Raw genomic sequence first — 12,480 nt, 5'->3', positions numbered from 1 at the left:
AAATACACATCATAGTTTCTACAATACCCACTCATTCTTGGGAAATCATTTCCACAGACTTTGTGAGAGGTTTACCATCAACCAAGAAGGGACATGACTATTTTTTCTTGGTAGTTGATAGGTTTAGCAAGATGTGTGTTATGATGCCCCTATGAAAAGACAATCAGTAGGCAAGAAGCAACGAATTTGTTCTTTGGATAGGTCTGGGTGCACTTTGGGATACCTAGGAGCATCATTTCAGACAGGGACATAAGGTTTCTCAGTACATTTTGGAGTACATTGCGGGAGAAAATGGACACAAATTTAAAGAGTTCTACAACATTCCATCCACAGACAGATGGTAAACAAAAGTAGTCAATAGGACTTTGGTTCTGCATTTGAGGGGTTATAATTAGTAGCATCAAAAGACTTGGGATGAAAATATGATATATATGTAACACTCTTATAATAGAGCAGCTCACACTTCTACTCACATGTCCCCATTTTAAACTTGTTTTGGATATTTTCCACCTTCACCTTTGGATATTGCATATAGGAAGCAAGGTAGAGTGATGGAGGGTCTTACATGGGATGCCTTAAGGCCTATAAAAATTATTGAGAAGATCAAGGAGATACATATACGGGTACAAGATACATTGTAGAAGTAACAAGAAAAATACAAGGCTAGGCATGATCAACACAAAACAAAGAAGTTGTTCAAGGTGGGAGACATAGTATGGTTACAATTGGACAAGGAGAGGCTACAGGGTCCGATTTAAGAAAATAAAGGTTGTGTGATGGTCCCTTTGAGATACTGGAAAAGGTAGGATATAAAGCCTATAGACTTAGTCTACCCCCATAAATGCACATTTACTCAATTGTGAATTGAGAGAATCTGAAACTCTATGAGCCTTCCATGTTAGATCAAGAAGAGGAACAAGTCTTAATTTCCATGGAGGATTTGGCACCAAATGCTTAGGCAATGTTGCTAGAATATATTACTTTATAAAGGAGGTCTAGAAATATAAGACAAGGGTAGTATGACCTTTGGTAGATTGGGTTGAAAGGACAACTTCTTGGCAAGGCTAAATGGTACACTATAGAAAAGGTGGCGGAAAAATTTCCTCACCTCATTCAGTAGAAACGTTTGGAGACTAAAATCCTTTGAAAATGGGGAGGTGCGATCTAAATTGTACCATTATATTTTTTTTCATCCTTCTTGATGCTTTTAGAGTGGGAACAATGGAGGAATAAGCTCACGGGACCATTTTTAATGACAGGAACCGACTTGGAAAATGCGGTCTTCAACCTTTAGGGAGCATTTTGAGGCATCAAACAACATTTTTTGGGGGTAAAAACTTTGTCACCCTAGGTGTGACAATTTTTTTTTTTCTATTCTACACACAAAGGCCTTTCCAATGGTGTAAGAATCACCTCAATCAGAGTCTCTATGCAAAAGTATGCCAGTGATAAGTTGACCTTACTTTGACCACCATGATTCGAGAGGATGCCACATCAACCCCCATTATTCATGGAAAATGGGATAGCCACGTGACCATGATAAATAAGGCTCTAGAATATTCCATATTGTAACTCTAGTGAAGAATTGAGTAAGTCAAACCGAGCCACTAGTAACCTGACTAGTGGGAGGAAAAGGAGTTCCATTCTTTTTGAGTGCATTTGTTCCATAGAGTTGTACAATAACTGAGAGGGATAAGGAGGGATTTTTGCATTGTAGTAGCCCATAGGCCAGAAGCCTTACTTCTTTGTGCTCGTAGCCATTTTTGGCTTCACCTTCCATCTGGGTTTTCTCCTGAAAGGGTTTCCAAAGTTATATCTTGTGTCAACGATGGTTTGTGAGTTTTTATTTTGTTGTTCTTTATTTTCTGCATAATTATAATTTGCATGTTTATGCAATAAACAATAATTTAAAAATTCAGAAATTTAAAGAGAAAATAAACCCTTATAGTGTAGATTTTGAATTTTCAAGTATAATTTATCATACATGTTGTGATGAACTGTCGAGTGGAATATCCACGACAATTTGTGGATTAGCTAGAGGTATATTAAGGACATCGCCCTGGTTAAATCCTACCTAGCCTTAAGGACTGGAGGTTGTGTATGTGGTATATATTAAATTGGCAAGCCTGCCTTGTGTAAATTTGGTAAGATCCATAATTATAGTTATTCTCAGAAGGAAATTTCTTGTTTTATTCCTTTTCCAACTATAACAATTAGAAATATATGGGAGTACTTTACATGAGTTTTCACTTGGTATCATTTGAAGATTACAACATAACAATTGGAAACAAATTGTGCATTTTAATCTTGTGGAAACATATGGTGAATTTTTCGTTTGTACTGGTATATGGATTTATTTATTAGTGCACTCTTCTAGCATATTTCTAAGTTGGTGGGGTCATGCTTTGAGATAACCTATAATCTCTAGTTTGGACCAACTATGGGGTGAACTTATAATTTTTTTACAAGGGCCAATCAACTAGGCTGGAAACTGTTGTATCTGTCCTTCCTCACTAGGATCAAAAGTTTCCTATAACATACTTGTATTTGGGACAAAATATTGTTCTTTACATGGTTTTATCTATGTATGTTTGTATATAGGTTGAAGTATTCTACTGGAAAAGAAGCACCCAGGAAGGTGTTTTCATGGTTGTATGTCATTTGTCCCTATGGTTGATTATTTGGGATCTCTCAAATTGCAATGTGGAATACTTGAGGATTAGGGTCTTTAAGAGGCCTTTGTAATTGGATGGAGAATTTGTGGAACAAAGGCCCAAGTTGGTTCAAAATTTTAGGTGTTTTAACAACCATTTCAAAGACTTTGACCCCTTGCTTTCTTTCCATTGGGATTTTCCCCCGTGGGGAAATCATGTAGTTAATTTTGTCGAGGAAATGTGAATGAAAATGATCAAGATCATGCCATGAATCCCCAGTGTGGAATTAAGCAACTAATGGATAAAATTAATCAGTGTCAGGAAGAAACTGTCTCTCTTCAATTGCGACAAAATCTGTGGATATCTAGCTTAACCATTATTATGGAGTTGTTCGTTGAACATATAACCCTAACACGCATAAATGAGGACGAGCTCTTAAGTCTCCACCAAGAATTTGAGGGCCTACAACTAGCTATTAACATTTGGAATTTAAATCCATTTTTCTCCAGTAATTACATAAGCACAATAGTTCAAGATCTACTTGACCTGACAACAATGTCTCCTCATAATGGGGGATAAGGGCAAGGTAAAGATACTCAAACAAATTCTTAATATGTTAGTTTGCAAATGTCGCCAACTTTAGGTGTGTTTTATGGCATTTATACACATTTAGACATAATAGCCCAAATAGAAAGGAACTCAATATGGAAAAAAAGGGCATTCAAGGAGTAGATAGAGATGTGAATCAATAATTAGAATTTGCCCCAAGTTTTGTTGTATTTGCTACATCCAAAATGCAATTTTTTAGCAATCTAAATGTTCTCATTTTGGTTAAATAATAATAACAATAAAGAATAAATATTATGAATTCTTTGGTTCCATCCCCAATTAAATCGTATTGATGTTAACGATACACATAGTGCATCTAGTGATTATAGTGGTAGCTAGTGAATTGACCCCTTTCTAGTTACTAATTCTACTAATCTATAAAAAAAAAAATCACCATACAAATATAACAAGAGTTACATAGTAGCTAGTACCTGTCACTTAGCTTAAATATAGCTTAATTAAACAAAAAATAACAAAGACAAATATTTCATCACAAAAATAAAACAATTTTGTTGAATGTCACCACCAAATATAAGAAATATGATTAACTAATATTGTTTATATTGATATACATATATCTATTTGTGTGTGTTTTATTTTTATTAATGCATATACTTGTTTATAATTAAATTTATTAAAATATGTTTTTAATATAATAATAAGTCATTTTAAATTGAAAATATTGTGAAAAAATTATAATTCATGAAAATAAAAATAATAGAAAAAATAAAAAAGTTAAATAAAAAGGAAATAAAACAAAAAACTAGTAACTAATAGAAATGGAAATTACTAAACAACCCATAATAAGGCCTCAACCAATCACCTTACAAATAAATAAATTTAAATAATAATAAAAAATAACAAAAAATGAATTCCTTATGTTAAACCATGCATAAACGTCATAAATTTTTGGTCAAAGACAAGCTAATGCTTATACCATTATTATCCCTAGCATGGTATTACACATTCAATTTTGCTTTAACTTATATATTAGTTTGTCTTAGCCCAAATTTTTTTGCCCCTTATCCATAGTTTAACATTAGGAATTCATTTTTTGTTATTTTTTATTATTTAAATTTATTTATGTGTAAAGTGATTGGTTGAGGTCTTATTATGGGCTCTTTAGTAACTTTCATTTATGTTAATTACGAATCTTTTGTTTTTAGATTTATTTTCTTTTTTATTATTATTTCCATTTTCATGAATTCTAGTTTTTTCAAAATGTAGTAGATACACTCAATTGGAGCATGGAGACAACCATAACAACGATTAATGCATTTGAATTAGATATAAAGGAAAGGATCAAAGACACCCTATATGGTGATGAACACTTCACACATATAAAGGGGTTCTTGGAGTAAGAACCCAAAGGACCAACAAGTGAAGGATACCAACTAACAAAATATGAATTATTAATGTATAAAGTTAGGTTGTACATACCTAATTTGCTATATTTGAAGAAGCTTGTGATGGATGAATTCCATAGGAGACCTTATTATGGTCACCAAGGTTATCAAAAGATGATTAAAAAAGAATTGGCCTCAAATGAAGAAATAAGTTGTCGAATACATCGCCAAGTGCTTAGAATGCCAACAAGTTAAAGTTGAACATAAACATCCAATAGACTGCTACGACAAATACAAATTCCAGAATCAAAGTTGAAAGTCATCTATATGTACTTCATTACCAGTCTACTAAGTACTGCCAAGTAATATGATGTAATCATGATGGTGGTGGTTAAATTGAGTAAGGAAACTCACTTTATTCCATTAAAATCCACCTATGAGGTAATCAATATTGCCAATATTTTTATGAAAGAGATTTTCAGATTACATGGCATGCCCAAGAAAATCATATTCGATCATGGTGCTATGTTCACCTCAAATTTTGGATTTTTTTTGTAGGTTTTGGGACACAATTGACATTCAATATATCCTACCATCCTCAGATAGATGGACAAATTGAAAGGGTGAATTGTGTGTTGGAGGATATATTGAGGATGTATGCTATGTAATAGACTAAGAATTGGAAAGACTACCTCCTACCTCTAGGAAAGTTCCCCTATAAAAATTACTACCAAAAATCACTTAAGATGATTATGTTTAAATCATTGTATTCTAGAAAAGGTAATATTTCGATCAACTAGGATAATCTAGTGTATTGGATCATAATTGAACAAGACATGTTGAAAGAAATGGAACAAGAAGTGGCATAAATCATGTAGATTTTGAAGGCATCATAAGATAGACATAAAATTTATGTAGATCAGAACATAACCCATAAGGAGTTTCGACTAGGAGAGAATGTGTATCTCAGGATAAAACCCTAGAAAATTCCCTTAAAAATGGGGTCATGGGCCAAGTTGGCACCACATTATTATGGATCATTCAATGTCTTAGAGAGAGTAGGGTCCATATCATACAAGCTTGCCTTACCTCCTATTCTGAAAGTACATAAAGTATTCCATGTATCCTTGCTTGGAAATATGTGCATGATGTTGTCATATTATTAATTAGGTTGTGATTCAGGTGGAACAGGAAGGAGAGTTCAAGAAGATACTTAATGCATACTCAACAGGAAGGAGACGCTACTTCGAGATACACCCATCATGCAGTGGAAATACTCTGTATCATATGAGGCCACTTGAGAATTAGAGGATTCCATCAGAATACATACCCATTTTTGTTTGATGTACATAACTTCTATTACAAATAGTATAAAATCGATGATGATGTACCTTTTAAGGGGGAGGGGATTATAATATTTTTAAACCCTAAAGTTTTGTAATTATAACTAAGGCTTGCACTGTTGGAGTAGCCAAAATGGACATCTTTACGAACTTTAATTGATGTAATGTATATTTTATTTTAGATTTCAAAAATTGTAGAAGAGAACAACCAATACAAGTCTAGATGCCCAAAAGAGGAAACAATGAGAGGGATTTGGAAATTTCTATTAACGTGAATTTAATATCCTATTTTTTTCCATTTTTCCTATGATTACAAATTTGGTAGTTGAACTACCAACTACCAACAATTATGAGAAAATAATGGGGAGTGATGTAAGATTTCTCAAAGGTATGGGAAATATACTATCTAGAGCTTTCCAAACTAACCACACTATCTTAGAAGGACCCTGAGTTCTTAGTTTGGGTAGTACACATGGGCAAAATGAAAGAATAGAGAAATTGGTTGTGGTTATGGAACAAGTAGAAGGAGTTGCAGACTGGGGTGTGTGCAAATTGAATGAAATTTGGGATGAAATACAATCTCACACATGGATTCTAAGACCGCGACTTTGAACAAAAGGTGAGAGAAAATCCTTTTGAGGTGTAACATCATGTATGGAGTTATGGTCGTATGATTATTTTGGTAATTTAGTGTTATATTTTTTAGGCAAAGCTAGAGGGATTGAAGGAATTTGAGAAAGATTTGTTGGATGTATGAACGATAAGCACTAAGAAAAAGGGAAGTACCAAGGGACTTCTAAGAAGGACTCCCTTGATGTTATGTAGGCCCAATGGGGCAACATTGTGGAAGATAAAAGGACTTGTCTTAGTGTCTAGAAGGCAAATTACTGAATTCATGTGGTTGAAGGAGAGTAGTCTTCATGTTCTCTACCATGATGAATGCCTAACATTATGTGAACGGATATTCCTCTTAAGGCATCATATCTAGATTGAGGGTGTCCAATTGTAAGGAAAACCTATAGTGTATTTAACCTTATGATTGGGTGGAGAGTGGCTCTCCCTTCTTAAATTTCCAACAAACTTAAGTAAATAGATAAGTGTAACGATCTTCTTTGCTAAAGAAATGAAATTATTGTTTAATGTCTCATAAGTATTACTATGTTGGTTATTGGATATGTTATAATGATGAGATGGATAGATGTATGATTATTCCTATTTGTTAGCTGTGATTTTCTTTATGTATGACCTATTCATACAAAAGTGTTTCCTCGAAATATTTTTCTTGTGATAGATAAGAAACATTGTGTATGGAATTCTTATGTTGGCTCAAGCTTCAAGGATCCTTAGGACTCTACCTTATGTGAGTGGCCCTTACTAGGAAAGGTATGGAACTGAAAAAATATTATGTATCTAAGTACAATGATAAGAAGGTAGGAGATTTTCCCTTGATTGGAGACCTTGGAGAAAGGTGGTTGTAGATCCAATTGTCGAGGAGTTATGGTGACCCTGTTACTCCATGTTTTGATCTAGATTGATGTTTGTTCCATTTTCTAGTCTTTGAGGTAGATGTTGGAGGCTTGCAATACAAAGGAGTGAGAAGAACTCTCCTTAGCTGAATGAAGTGTTGAATTTGGATTTGGACATCTCTATGTTTTCCTTATGAAGGTAGTCTTTTGGAGGTCTTCATGGATAACTTATGCTTATGCTAAGAGGTGCCGGGTGGTGAATCAATATAATATCAACTTTATAGTGAGCATTCATCAAGTATAAACATTTAAAGTCGAAATTATTGAGGGAGGAAACCATAAAAACTTATCTTCATAAATTTTTGTAGCCACCAACCTCTTGTTACAAAAATTATAGGTAGCAACCTATTGTTACAAAGCTTATAGGCACCAACCTAGTAGAGACACTATCTCCTTAGCTTAACGTCAACTCAATAGGATATTGTGTAGGCACCAACATACTTGAGACACTAATCTCCTTGGATATGCACCAAATTAGAAATACTTGTATAGTAACTAACCTAATCTCTTCATACACATAGTACTTTTGACATCAACTGCATGCTTCATACTTCATGCATTTCACAACATCATCATATCATTAAATTTCATTTTTCTAGTGCCTTTCCTTACTTCATACCCCAGATGTAGCTTCAAACCTTATTCAGATTTAACCTTCATGCCTAGTGAACTCATAGTATCATTCCTCATAATATAATCCTAGACTAGTGCACTTCAGAGTATCACAACCCCAAAACACTGCACTTTACGCATCATAGACCTTAGTCCTTCATCAGACACCCTTAACACTAAAAGAAAACTCCTTAGACTCCTCTTGTGCACCTTTAAACCCTAAGAATAGTTCCCATCTCCTCTTGTCCACATCATATTTCTTTTGCGCACTTGATCTTCTTGTTTGGATTCCCTTCAACTGCGCTCATCTATGCTATAGTGTTCCATATTCACTTGTGGGGCCAACTTGTAAAACTAGTTGAGCCAACCTGCATTTTCTACTTGGGCCAACCTAAAAAAAATCTTTCATATTCCCTCATTATTATGGAGTAAGAGGGAGTTCGATGTTCGATTGGAAGGGTCTCGAAATAAGCTTTCAATCATATATCTTATGCTCCCATTTGAGCTAGGTCTTTGGAGTAAAATGACTTCAAAGCTAGGGCATCCAAACTCAACATCAAAAATACAAAAATAATATTTCCAACATTCTCCTTTTGTAATCTTTATCTTGGAAATATGTAGTTTCCCATATCTTTTAAATTAATGACAACAATAATTTCAACAATCTCCCCCTTTGTCATTGATGGAAACTCTTAGTCAATTCTGCAACAAAATTGTAGTACTCACTTTGTTTATAACTCTCACCATATTTTCAATTCTTTCTCTATCTACAACTTCTCCCCCTTTGACATCAATGGAAAAGGGCTTCTCCCCCTATGCTTGTGCTTCCCTTTATTGATGAGATGAGAAATATACCACTTCCAACTTCTGTCTAAGATATTCAAATGTTTCTCTAGGAAGGGGTTTGGTAAAAATATATGCAACATGTTCCTTGGTGCAATTGTATTCTAACTAGACACTTTGTTTGGCTACTTATTCTCTCAAGAAGTGGTACTTGATGGGAATATGATCCTTCTTTGAGCGTATACCATGATTCTTTGAAATATTGATCACACTTGTGTTGCCACAGATGATTGGTATTGGCTGATCACATTCTACCTCAATATATTTATGTGTGTATTTCATCTATAGAACTTGTGTGCAACATGTTGTTGTTGCAATATATCTAGTCTTTGTTGTGGATAACAAGATTGAAGTTTGCTTCTTGCTCAATCATGACACTAGATAATTATTTAGAGAGAATACTCGTTCACTTGTACTTTTCTTGTCATTAATACTTCCTACTTGATTTTCATTTATATGTGCTATTAGAGTGAAGTTATTACTTCTTGAATATGACAAGCCAAATTCCATTGTTCCCTTCAGATATATGAATAATCTTTTTGTTGCTTGCATAAGTGTCTCCTTTGGTGCATATTGAAATATTGGAACCAATCCTACTGCTTGCATGATGCTTGGCCTTGACGTTGTTACATATAGTAGGTTGCCAATGATTGACCTATATAGTGTTTAATTTGCTTATGGGGATTCATTTTCGTTTCTCAATTTACATTTTGTGATCATGGATGTTTCGATATGTGCGCTATCGTCCATTCTAAATTTCTTCAACATCTTCTTGACGTATTTAGTTCGAGAAATTTTTATTCCTTTGTTGGATTCAAAAATCTCTAAACCCAGAAAGAATGATGATTCTCCAAGCTTGGGCATTTCAAATTTTTTTTTTCATTTCTAATACAAAATTTTGTCTCATTCTATCAACATTATTTTCAAAATGATATCATCCACATAAACCACGATGATTAACAATTTTCCTTTTTTTTTATGTAAAGTTTCGTCTACAACTCCTCTTTTGCAACCTTATTATTGTAGGTATTTGTCAAATCTTTAATATTGAGCTCTGGGAACTTGATTTGGTCCATATAGTGTTTTCTTCAGTTTGCATACATTTTCTTCCAGTTGAAATCCTTTTGGCTATTGAATATATACTTCTTCTTCTAGATTTTGTTAAGCCCCATGTTAACATAAAACCCCTTATTAAGGCCTTGATATCGAATGATTATATTTATATTATTATGTGGGATAAAACCTTTCATGGTCCCATTTTATTATAATTGTACCCTTTATCTCCTATAGATACACAAACGCACATGTGCGCCATACACACACACACACACTAATGAGACCCATTCTTATGATTAGAAAAACATTTTCTTCCACATTTTATTCATTGTAAAAGGAAGTTTTCCCCTCAAATAGGACTACATTATTGGTTTCTTGTCATTTTTAAGATGCGAGGTTCATAACATTCGGTATCAAAGCATTAAAACCTAGAGTTTTGCTGCTGCAAATAGGCCTGTTTTGCATTTTGGCTATAAAAGAATTTCTAGGACGTTTTAGGTGTTGAAATTTGGATCATGTTGAGGTGAGATATTAGGGAATTTTGGGTTAAAATTTTAGAGTTTGGTTCACTATACTTTATGAGATATGCTCCATGTAATTTAGAATCTGTGATAAATCTTAAAATCGGTTTCAAATAGGTCAGCTTGGCATTTTTTTCCATAACTTCTTTTTTTCTAGAATTTTTAGAATGTGAAATCTTTAGATATCTTAGGATACATACTATAAGTACCTCAAATATATATATATATATATATATATATATATATATATATATATATATATATATATATATATATATATATATATATATATATATATATATATATATATATATATATATATATATATATATATATATATATATATATATATATATATGTATTATTTTTTAATTATATTTGAAGAATTGGACATGTGGCATGCTATACAAGTTTTCTCTTAGGGAAGAGGCCAAAAATCAACAAGTTTTTGGAAAATCAACATAACTTTCACTTGGAAAAATCAAATTCTGGTCAAACCTATGGACTTGCAAAGAAGATATATACTATAATTTCAATTAATGATTGTAGTTTGAGGTACCATAAATTGTTTAGGTAAGTGCCATAGTATTAAGATGAATATGGGAGAGTATTTATTGGACAATCCCATGATTGCAATCCAAATGGGTGGTATTGATGTTGTATTAGGGGCCCAATGGTTACAACCATTGGCCCTTATATTTCAAGATATTTTCATAATATTTTCCTTAGAAGGAAAGGAAATTGAGCTTAGAGGCATCTAAGGGAAAACCAACAAAGTGAAATCTCTTGTAGCATGACAAAATTGATAGAAAAAGGGACACTAAGGTGTAATTCAATAATTGTGCTCACTTGATGTTAAAACATTTATATCCTCATTGGTCAAGCTACAAAAAGTTTTTCTTTTTTTATAAGAAAATATATTTATATTATATTAACAAGCAGGAAGTTACAAAAAATTACTTCAAAGGGTGTGTTCTCTGCCTCTAAAGGAGGAAACCAAACATGAAAAGTGGAAGGGCTTTGCCCCAAGAAGGAGAAACTAGAGCCTTGCAATTTTATAGTTTGCATAAACAGATAACAGTTAACCAAAATCATGCTTTTGAGAATGAACAATACATAATTGCTGCATGAAGTACCAAAAATGATGCATAACAAGCTATGGGGCTTCAGGGAATTGATCTTCCCTTCTTCAAAAAGAAGAGAATTGAGGTGGCATGCACGAAGGCCGGATTGTAGAGAAAAAGTTGACATGAGGGTCACCATGCCACCGAGAAGCTAAATTCTGCGACACTGAAATTGGATTGTGGACACGTTGTTATCGCATTGCACCTGGACATTTCCTTGAGCCTACATGATGCTTATGTCCACCGGAAGCTCCTCCATAATGTAGCGGAAAAACCACCGAGGGCACAGGAGCTTGGGAGGGAGGGGGATGGGCCATAAGGGGCACAAGGTATGGGAAGGAAGGAGGAGCCAACCAATGAAGAATGGGAGGGGCAAGGAGCCAGGGAGGAGGAGGGAATATTGGGTGAGAATTCCACATGGAGGACTCTAGCAAGCTGCCTAAGTAAGGAGACAAATTGAATTTGGTGAGAGGATAACTCTGGAATCTGGCCATAAGATCTCATTCTCTTTTGGGCCCGCTCCTTCAGCTGATGCGCAAGGAGGTTCTTAAGAGCACATAACATTGAGCGACCCCTACGAATATCAACTTCCTCCATAGCCAAGACCTCCCTTTGAATGGAGTTGGGAATTCCATTGTCAAATATTGCAGCGATGGTGGCATCGTCGAATGTGGTGGTGTGGTGCCCCTGACCTCTTCCTTTTCCAGGGTGTCAACCCCTCCACCTGTCATGATTCATGGTCAAAAGGACGTAGAGGAAAATCACAAATATGAAACTGGGAAAAGTGTTGAGGAGAATGGAGTCTAGAGAAAGGAATGAGAATGGGGATGGTAAGTTTATTGATGG

This window comes from Pinus tabuliformis, chromosome 9 (genome assembly GCF_031772625.1).
Source record: "Pinus tabuliformis cultivar Carrire ecotype Pingquan chromosome 9, CPIR1, whole genome shotgun sequence".
Classification (NCBI taxonomy): Eukaryota; Viridiplantae; Streptophyta; class Pinopsida; order Pinales; family Pinaceae; genus Pinus; species Pinus tabuliformis.
The sequence above is the reverse complement of the archived record's forward strand: the minus strand, read 5'-3'. Positions refer to the sequence as shown.